The 9,524-nt window shown below is 42.9% G+C and overlaps 2 pseudogenes; both read right to left on the bottom strand.

Annotated features, from left to right (window-relative positions):
* LOC141502691 (mitochondrial pyruvate carrier 2 pseudogene) overlaps positions 1–8,618 on the bottom strand; it is a 29,754-nt pseudogene extending 21,136 nt beyond the window's left edge.
* On the bottom strand, positions 140–6,943 carry LOC141502690 (proline/serine-rich coiled-coil protein 1-like; annotated as a pseudogene).
* Positions 8,619–9,524: the final 906 nt, after the last annotated feature.

Below are 9,524 nucleotides of genomic sequence, written 5' to 3'. Positions count from 1 at the left end.
TCCTCACCTTAAAATGGAGATGGTGTCAACCTCATAGAGTTGTCTCTCTTGGGCCTCTCTTGGGTTCTCAATAAATGCTTATCGAATTGTTCAATTTAATTATGAGGATCAAGTGAAATGATGTTTGAAAAGGAGATCTGCAAACTTGAAAGCAATATATTAATGTCATACATTACTATAATCATTATCTTCTTTGAGTTTGTTTTTATGACAATAAAAAGATATTTTTATGATGCTATAATTTAATTCTTCAAAGCAGCAGTACAGATGATAAAATTAACTAGCAGTCATCTGTTTTATAGCTTACAACTTATTTTTAAAGATCACCTAGTATATCACCCATTAATGAAATTGAATAACTGGATTTTTGACAAATGTATAGAGAAAACAATACAAAAAGAGGTCTTGTCATTAAGTAGATGACGATTCTGAAATTTTTCCCTTGAGGATTCAGCAAGTTTATAGTTTGCACATTATAATGAAGTGATGACTTAATAGTTATACTTCTTAACATCAAATGTAAAGATTTTGCAAGAAAGTATTATTTGTTCCTTAAAATCTATTTTTTTAGAGATAGCATTTACTTTTGCTTTCAATAGTTCTGTAAACTGTCAGAGCCTGTGAATGATACAATAAGCAAAAATCCCTCAAAATGCAATATTCTGACATATAGCCAAGTGTATTTAGTGTTAAACAGCCCCTAAAATAAAAGTTAACCAAACTAAAGATATACAATGATAGTGTATAAAGAACTGGGTGATTACTTAAAATACTGAGAAATACCAGCAAGTTCTATATTTTTTATAAGGGTGCAAATTTCTGTTAACCACTCTGTGGATAACAAAGTTCCTGGAAATAAGGCTGATGAATAATCTGTTACAAAACTAGTGGTAATTTGGTTAGAAAATATCTGAGTAAAGAAGGATTTACCTCCTTCTGTGGTCATTGTATGGAGATACAGTTCATGTTTTGCTCCTCATCTCCCTAAATGCCTTATGCCATTTGGGTACACTATATAAACTATGATTAAGTGAATTAATGAAATGCAACATTTAATGAAGAATTTTTTTGGGTCATTGTTTAATATACATTTATATGTCCTTTTCATCCCTCTATTTTGGTTTTATTTGTCTTGTATTTTGCATTTTTTAAAACTATTTTTCCATTTTTTTTATTTAGAGTATCTTTCCTGTCTTTTCCTTGTATATTAAGTTTGAGATCTTTTGAAATTTCAACTTGAGAATTTTTTTAATTAAATTTTACTTTTTTCAATTAAGCATTTTTTTCTTTCTTCCATCTTGTGCCCTGCTGTATCATCCTCCAATAGAAAAATAGTCAAGCAAAAAAAAATTCTCATATTAGTCAAAAATATGTCTAAATCATGTTCTTATTCTGCATATTAAGTAAGTCAGTCAGCCTTCATTAAATGCCTATATATCATAGGGACTTGGGCTAAGGATGGTGGATACAAAGAAAGACAAAAAATAGTTCCTCCTCTCAAGGGGCTAACAATGTGAAGGTGGAAGCAGCATAAAGTGATTATGTACAAATAAGATATATCTAGGATTAACTGGAGATAACTGACTAAACAAAGACATGGGAATTAAATGGGTTTTTGAAAAGTCCATCAGCTCTCTTTCAAGAGGCAATAGTCAGTTTGAAAATATTCAAGCAAGACAGGTTTAATTACAAATTTAGAAGTTTTTCAGGGTCGGAGTCATGGCAGCCAGGTGATATAGTGGATAGAATGAGGACCCTGAACCAGTGTTTGTTTGCCTCAGTTTCCTCCACACTTAATAGTATTTACTTGCTAGACAAGTAACTTTGAGTAAATCATCTGACTATTCTGAGGCTTTCTATTCATTTGTAAAATAGATACATTACCTAAACAGTCTAATGTCAAGGCTCTGTGTGTGTGCGTACACATGTGCACTTTGTATTCAGTTCTGGGTACTATGTTTTAGGAAGGATATTTAGGAAGAATAGAATATTTCCAAAAGATGGAGATAGTGAGGAGAATGGAGAACATATAAAATAACTAAAGGCTAGAATTTATCCTGTAGAAGAAATGGTTTAATATAGGGATAGGATAAAGCAGGACAACGATAGCTGTCTTCAAGTATTTCAAGTATTGTCTTGAGGTAGAGATAAAATAATTTTTACTTGTTTCTTGAAGGCATAACTAGGAACTACAGGGCAGTTTGAAGGAGCACTATTTAGCCCTGATATAAGGAGAATTTTTCATCAAATTGTTATTATTTTAGTCATGTCTGACTTTTCATGACTTCATTTAGGATTTTGCTGGCAAAGGTTCTGGAGTGATGTTGTGGCAAGCACTTAAGTGACTTGTCCGGGGTCACAAAGTTTTTCAGGTCACATTTGAATTCAAGATTTAAACGAGCCTTCCTGACTCCAGACCTGGTCATTCTATCCACTTAACTTCCTTTTCCCTTTAGAGCTAAGTACAGTGGGTCACATCAAGAGGTATCTGTTGGGGGTGGGGACAGAAGAAGGGACGGTTCTTTGCTTCTAAAGAGCTTCAGGTGAAAGTTCTTGCTAGGTGTTAAAAATTGATCTTTGATAATTATTTTTGTTATTTTATCTGTAAAAAAAATTGTGTATAATTCATGGTAGACACAGTTGGAAAAAACCCTTTAAACCAGCTTTTTGCTTTACCAAATCAGAAATCTACTTTATAGTCAACAATTAAGCACAACACCTTTAAAAATTTTACTTTTTATTATGAACTTAACTAACATTAAGAACTAAGAACAAGTCAGAACAATCTGAAAGGAAGAACAGAAATGACAACTGTGTATGAATCTATGAAACTTGGTGATAGGTTTAATTGGGCATTAGAATATATTAATCTTATTGGAATATATGATATTATTATAGTATAATAATATTCTATAACACTCATATTCCATAATTTATTCAACCATTCCGCAGTTAGTGGGCACTCAATGTATTTCTAGTTCTTTGTTAAAACAAAAACCGCCTCTATAAATATTTGTGCTTAAATGAGTCCTTTGTAGACAAGAAAAACAAAAGAAAAAAAAAACAAAAAAAGTACATCACCAAATCCCAGATCCCAAAGGATGAGGATTTTATAGCATAAGACATCTCCCAGGTAGTAATTACAAATCATTTTCAGAGAAGATATCTTTATACAAATTTTACATGTCTTTAGCTGATGGATACAACTTAATCCTTGTACCCTGGTCTTCTAGAGGGAGCAAAAAGGGAAGTGAGAGAACAGCTTTTTGGATACAAGTTGGAAGGAAAGTAGAAATGAAGAGGGCAAACACTGTGGAAAATGGGTTATATTTGCTTAAATTTGAATATGATTTCTAAATGTTAACTTCCTACCTAATTTACCCAAAGGGTAATTAAGAGGGTTATGTATACTAAAGGAATTATTCAGGAAAAGCAGTGTAAGATAACCCTTATAACCAGAAAAGGAGGAATGTCTGATGTAAAGAGTGCAAAAAACAAAAAGTCAACATATTCCATTATTATTCACAAAATGTTAAGTGATCTAGAAGAAAATTCCTCTAGAGAAGGTGTGAGAAGTAAAGACTGATTACATGCTATCCTATTGGAAATAGTATGTACATTAGTAAGATCATTGAAGTTCTACTCAATAATAATAATAATAATGATGATGATGATGATCATATCAGTTACAGTTCTCATTTATATGGCAAATTAAGATCCATAGTATTATAGAAACATCAATAAGTAATAAGATAGATATCAAATCAATTGCATATAATAGCATATGCTGATAGTCCAATCAGAACTATAAATAGGGTATAATAACTTGGTCTTTGATCCAGGATACCAATATCAGAGGTATACCTATCCTCATGGTAGTCTTCTGCTAGACTGGATCATGTAGAACTGGTGTTCCCCCCTACATTACTCAGTCTTGGGTTACTAATAGCAATCTATCACTGACAAGCCCTTCATTCCAATATCCATTTTCTTCTGTACAAAGGAAGATGGAGGAAACTTAGGGACTGATTACTGGGGGCATGGGCTATGCTCTTTGAGCAAAGGCATCCCTTATCCTAAAATGACTGCAATTAACTGAATTAGATTTTCTTGTGGACCTGGGGATCCACATTCCATAGACAAATTCCCATGACATTACTCTCACTCAACATAAGAGGAGGCCTTGATTCTCTAGATGGGGCTTGTGATCTTAAGTTTTTGCCATAGCCAGTTGTCTGCTGGTAAATGTTTAACAACTGGATCTTCAGGAAACTATAGTGAGTTGGGGGATATTTACTTCAAGCATGCAAAAGCTTTTCCTTGGTAGAATGGGCAGTGAGAACAGTTTGTTCCCACTGCCACGAAGGTGACTAAGGCAAATGCTGTAGACAGACTAAAGCTTGTTGAGGTCATCCTCTGCATTCTGGGCCATCAGTTTTTCTGACTTTTGTCTTGCTTTTGATAACCCTGGAAGATAGCAAAGCTAATGACTCTGTCTCTGTCTTACTTAAATCCAATTCATACACAAGTCAAGGCATCACCTGTAATGCCACTGGTCCTTTATGAAAATTTAAGGACACAAAATAAGAAGTAGAACAACAAATTGCTACAAAGGTACATGGATGATCCTTTGTCTGAATTTTAGAACCTCCAAATCTCAGAATTTTAAAGGATTTCAGAGGTCAACTAGTCCAATTAACTTGAAGATTGTTTTCTACAACCTTCTTCTGAAGGCCTTCTGTGAGAAGAAATCCATTAACTCCTAAGATGGCCAGTTTTACTTTTGGATAGACCTAATTTTTATATAGCTCTCCCTTAAATCAATTTCTTCCTAAAATCTCTCTGCAACTTCAATATATTTTTTTTTCTAATTCTGCTCAGTTTTTTGAACTAGGATTAATTTGAATAATGGTAATCATTCTTCCACCTAACAGCCATTCAGATGCCCCCAAATCTTCTTTTCTTTAACCTATAAACCTCCCTGATTTCATCAACAAACTTTCATATGATCTGTTCTCCAGTTTTCTGATCATTCTTATTATCATCTTCTGGTAGTTGTCATTTTTAAAATGATGTACTTATAATTGGACAAAATATTCTAGGTTTGATATGAGAAAAAAATATTGAAACTGTTAATCTCCCATATGCTTTCCATATCACATTGTTGATCTAGTGATCTAATAAAACCTTCCAATCTTTTTCACATTCACTCTTTCACTGTTTAACAATGTCTTCTCCATCCTGCATTTGTGAAATTAAAAGTTTGAATTCAAGATTCTCTTCCAAATCAGCCAATTAACCTAGGATAGGTGCCCCTATCCTAGGCACCAAGAATATAAAAAGTTAAAAAATATTATTTTCTCAAGGAGAGATATGTGTATATGATATATTTATAGATAAATATAAAATCTTACTGATTACTTATTTTGAGAGAAGTCACTAGTAATGGTGAGGATTAAAAAGGTTTCATATAGAAGGTGGTACTTAAGCTGAGCCTAGAATTTGTCTCTCTTTTTCTAAATACCTTTTTTTTTTTTAAAAAGAAACTATGAGAATCACAAAACTGGTCCTTTAGGAGCTAAAAAGTACTTACAGCAGACAAGTCTTTGGAAAAAGCCAGTACTGAGTCCAGTGGAAGAAGACTAAGAAACACCTCTCTTCTGGCAAGTGAGATACCAAGAAACCATAAGAATGGGCACTTTGTAAACAGCTTTGCCCAGCCAGATAATATTTAAAAGATCAAATCTCCTAGAGTTGAATGGTTGTATAGAGATGGGTTAAGAGAAGATGTTACTTTCATTTTTCACTTTTTGTTGTTGCCAGGATCTGAGTATATTTCATTTCAGGAAACAAAAATTTCCCCTACCCTCAACTGAAGCAAGATTTTCCCTTTTCCTCCCAAAGTTCTCTAAGGCCAAGGCATCAGAGTCTGGGAGGGTCAGGACCTTTGCCTGGGTGGTAATGATTCTTGAGAGAATGACCTAAACTTGTGGAGTGGTTGTTTTCACAGGCCTGATTTCATTACCCAGTGCATCCAGGGATTGTCCTGGAGTCTGCACTCGGTCTCGGGAGGCAGCAGAGACTGGAAGGCCTAATTGCTGGGGAGCAGGAACTCTGTCCAGCTGTGCTGGGCCTTGTTGGCCCTTTGTGAGGTGGAGGGGATTCTGGGGTCAGGCCAGGGGACTGCTGCTGAAGAGCAGTGCCTGGCTGACAGGTTTGGAAATAGCACAGGAGTGGGCAACCCGCTGGATCTGACAGTGTCTGGGGGAAGTTGTAGAGTGAGGGCTAGCTGCGTGGTGGTAGTGGAAGATAAGCCATGAGCAGGGGCTCGCTCACTGGGTCTCACTTTTCTTGGGCTAAGGTGATGCAGCTTAGGGGAGAAGACTGGCTTCTGCCAGTGGGCACCTTCTTCTTTGTGTTAGAAGGCTTCTTCCTAGATGTGGCTTGAAGAGCCCTGCCTGATCCCTTCTCACTGCTCTGGAGTTGGGGGTGGTGGTGGTATCAGGCCTCCCAGAGAAGAGATTTCCCCCTGGATGGAAGAGATCAAGGCTTGGACAGGGCTATTCTTCACCACAAGAGTCCTCTGTCTCCCTTTGCCAGTGGTGTTCCTGTCCTGCAGGGTGCATTGCTCCATTCCAACCAGATGGTTGATCTCATTAAGAATTTCCTCCAACTTTTTGGGGCTATGGGAGCCTAAGCTTAGCCCTTAACCCCTGGGGTTCTTTGGCCACTGTCTTCAGGTCACTCCAGTGAGCCAGACCTTGCCTAGGTGGTCACTCAGGAATCACTGAGTCAGCAGCCTTTCTCCTCATAGCTGAGTCAGAGAACAAACCTAGATGTTCTAGAACCAGGAACCATTCCTGCCCAGGGAAAAGAAGGGGGCAGGAGAGAACAGGACTAGGGAACAAGCAACAGATCTGCCAACAGAACCCGAAGTCAATTCTCTACTCTGTGGGTTGCCTTTCCCTCTTAGAAGAGTTCTTCCTGATTGTATATTTATAATCAATATCAGATGATTCATTGTCAAAATCAAATGGCTCATCCACAATAAACTTTATGTCTTCCTCCAACTTCTCCATGTTGTAGTCAGCAGGAGCAAAGTCAACCTGAGCCAGAACTGGAAAGAAAGTATGCTTTTAGGTCTTCCCTCATGCTCCAGAGCAGGCACTCGCAATTTTGCTACCACTGTCCTGATTCTCTGGGTTCTTGCTATAGGTCTCAGATAGCAGAACTAAAGACAGCAGACATAAGTTGCAGAGAAGTAGATTTTGATTCACATAAAGTAAAATTTCCTAATAATCAGATACTCCAAAGCAGAAAGAGTGGCCTCCAAAGATGATGAGTGGGGTCTCCCCTCATTACGTTTTCAAGAAGCAGGATAACCCTTTGCTGGACATGACTGGGAGGAAGGGGAGAAGGGGAGTCTCTTTCAGGTACAGGTTGGAGTAGATCACAGGACCCTTCCACCTGGGAGATGCTGTGGGTTCCTTGGCATGAGCTTCTGGATTAGGTTGACAGAGCCAGTGTTACGGAATCATAGACTGAGTTGGAGGAATTCAATTCAATAATCTTTTACTAAGCACTACGTGCCAGGTGCTGATGGGGAATACAGAGACACAGGCCAAACAAAAAGGAGGACTCTCTGATCCCCAAGAAGCTTATATTCTATTGGGGAGGGGGCAGAAACCTGCCCAGGTAAGTAAATAAACAATGTATACAAGTAAGTAAGTGACTGGGTCCAAGCTGTTCATTGACAGACCAAGGCCCACAGGCCCGGCTAGTGAATGGCAGACCTGGACTCCAGATCCCCAGGTTTTGCTGGGTCTGCTCTGCTCTCCGATGAAGAAGATGATGATGCTAACGGTAACTGGCCTTTATGCAGTGCCTGAAGGCTTGCCGGGCCCTTCCCAAACAGGGTGTCACTGGATCCTCACAAGCATCCCGGGAGCTTGCAGGAGCTGCTCCCATTTCACAGGTGAGCTCCAGGACCGGAACTCCGCCCTCTGCTCGGAAATCCGGCGGGTGCGCGCGCCACGCCCGGGAAGCAGCAGGGGATGCTTTCTCCCAGAATGCCCCGCTCCTCCAGGTCCGCGCCCCACGCCCACTCCGACCCTGCAAAGCCCCCGCTTCCGGCCCAGCACCCCCCTCCCCCAGTCCCCCCCCCCCCGATTTTGCAAGTCCACTTTCCCCGCACTCCTCCCGGCCCCCCGGCCTCCCCGTCCTGCAAGGTCCCCGGCCCGCAGCCCCGGCGTCACCTCAGCCTATCGGGGACCCCTTCCTCCACCCCCCACTCTCTCGCCTTTCCTCTGGGCACCGTCGCCCCCCCTCACCTGGCGCAGCAGCCCGAGTTGGCTCTCACTCGGCCTGGGCCGGGGATCCCCGCCCCAGACCCGAGCCGCCTCCGGAATCTCCCGGGCCCCGTTCCTTCGCCCTTCGCCCTTTGCCCTTTGCGCTCTGATGGGCAACTTCGCTTTCCCGACCGGAAGTGCCAGGGCGGAGGGGCGGGACGTCGGGGCCGAGAAAGCCCGAAGCGGAGGGTGGTCGGACCGTAGGGCCCCCGGCCGGACGCGCCAGGAGGCGGCGGCTTCCTCCCGGCTCCCGCGCGCGCCCAGGGACGCCGGCCGAACCGCGAGGGGGCGGGGCAGCCCGCCGAACCGCGCGCACGCGGCCCCGGCTCGGGCGGCCCGGGAGCCTCGGGCTGGACCCAGCCCCGGAAGTAGCGTCCCCAGGCTGGAGAAGCCCGGCAGGGAGGAACAGAGGGGTACGCTTCCCGCCGGGCCAAGGACCTCGAGGGTGCCAGAGGAGAGACGCGGCCCAGGCTGGGGGCCGGCCTGGGGGGCCGGGCTGGGGGGCAGCCTGGGGGCCGGGCTGGGGGGCCGGGCTGGGGGGCCGGGCTGGGGGGCCGGCCTGGGGGGCCGGGCTGGGGGGCCGGGCTGGGGGCCGGCCTGGGGGGCCGGGCTGGGGGGCCGGCCTGGGGGGCCGGGCTGGGGGCCGGGCTGGGGGGCCGGGCTGGGGGCCGGGCTGGGGGCCGGGCTGGGGGGCCGGGCTGGGGGCCGGGCTGGGGGGCCGGGCTGGGGGCCGGGCTGGGGGGGCAGCCTGGGGGGCCGGGCTGGGGGGCAGCCTGGGGGGCCGGGCTGGGGGCCGGCCTGGGGGGCAGCCTGCGCAGTGCGAGGACAGGTAGTGAGCAGCAAGAACACCAGCCCGCTCGGATGCCAGGGTGTACAGGGAAGGTAGTTTGGAGCAAATTTGGGAAGAGCTTTTCAATTCCAAAGAGATGTTTATACTTAATCCCAGAGATAATTATCAATCAGAGTTAATACAGTTGGGGAGTCACATGGTCAGATCTGTGCTTTAGGAAAAAGATTCTATTGGGTTTTGGGGACCCTGGGTAAAAAACTTTCTTAGTCCCAGTTTTTCTTCTCTGTTAAAATGATGACTGAACCATTAAAGTCTTTTTCCATCGATAAATGAATGATCTTGTGTGGTGAAAAAAAATCCACTTAAAAAATACGGAGAGACTCCTT

The sequence above is a fragment of the Macrotis lagotis genome, chromosome X (genome assembly GCF_037893015.1).
Source record: "Macrotis lagotis isolate mMagLag1 chromosome X, bilby.v1.9.chrom.fasta, whole genome shotgun sequence".
In the NCBI taxonomy this organism is placed as follows: Eukaryota; Metazoa; Chordata; class Mammalia; order Peramelemorphia; family Peramelidae; genus Macrotis; species Macrotis lagotis.
The sequence above is the reverse complement of the archived record's forward strand: the minus strand, read 5'-3'. Positions and strand labels throughout refer to the sequence as shown.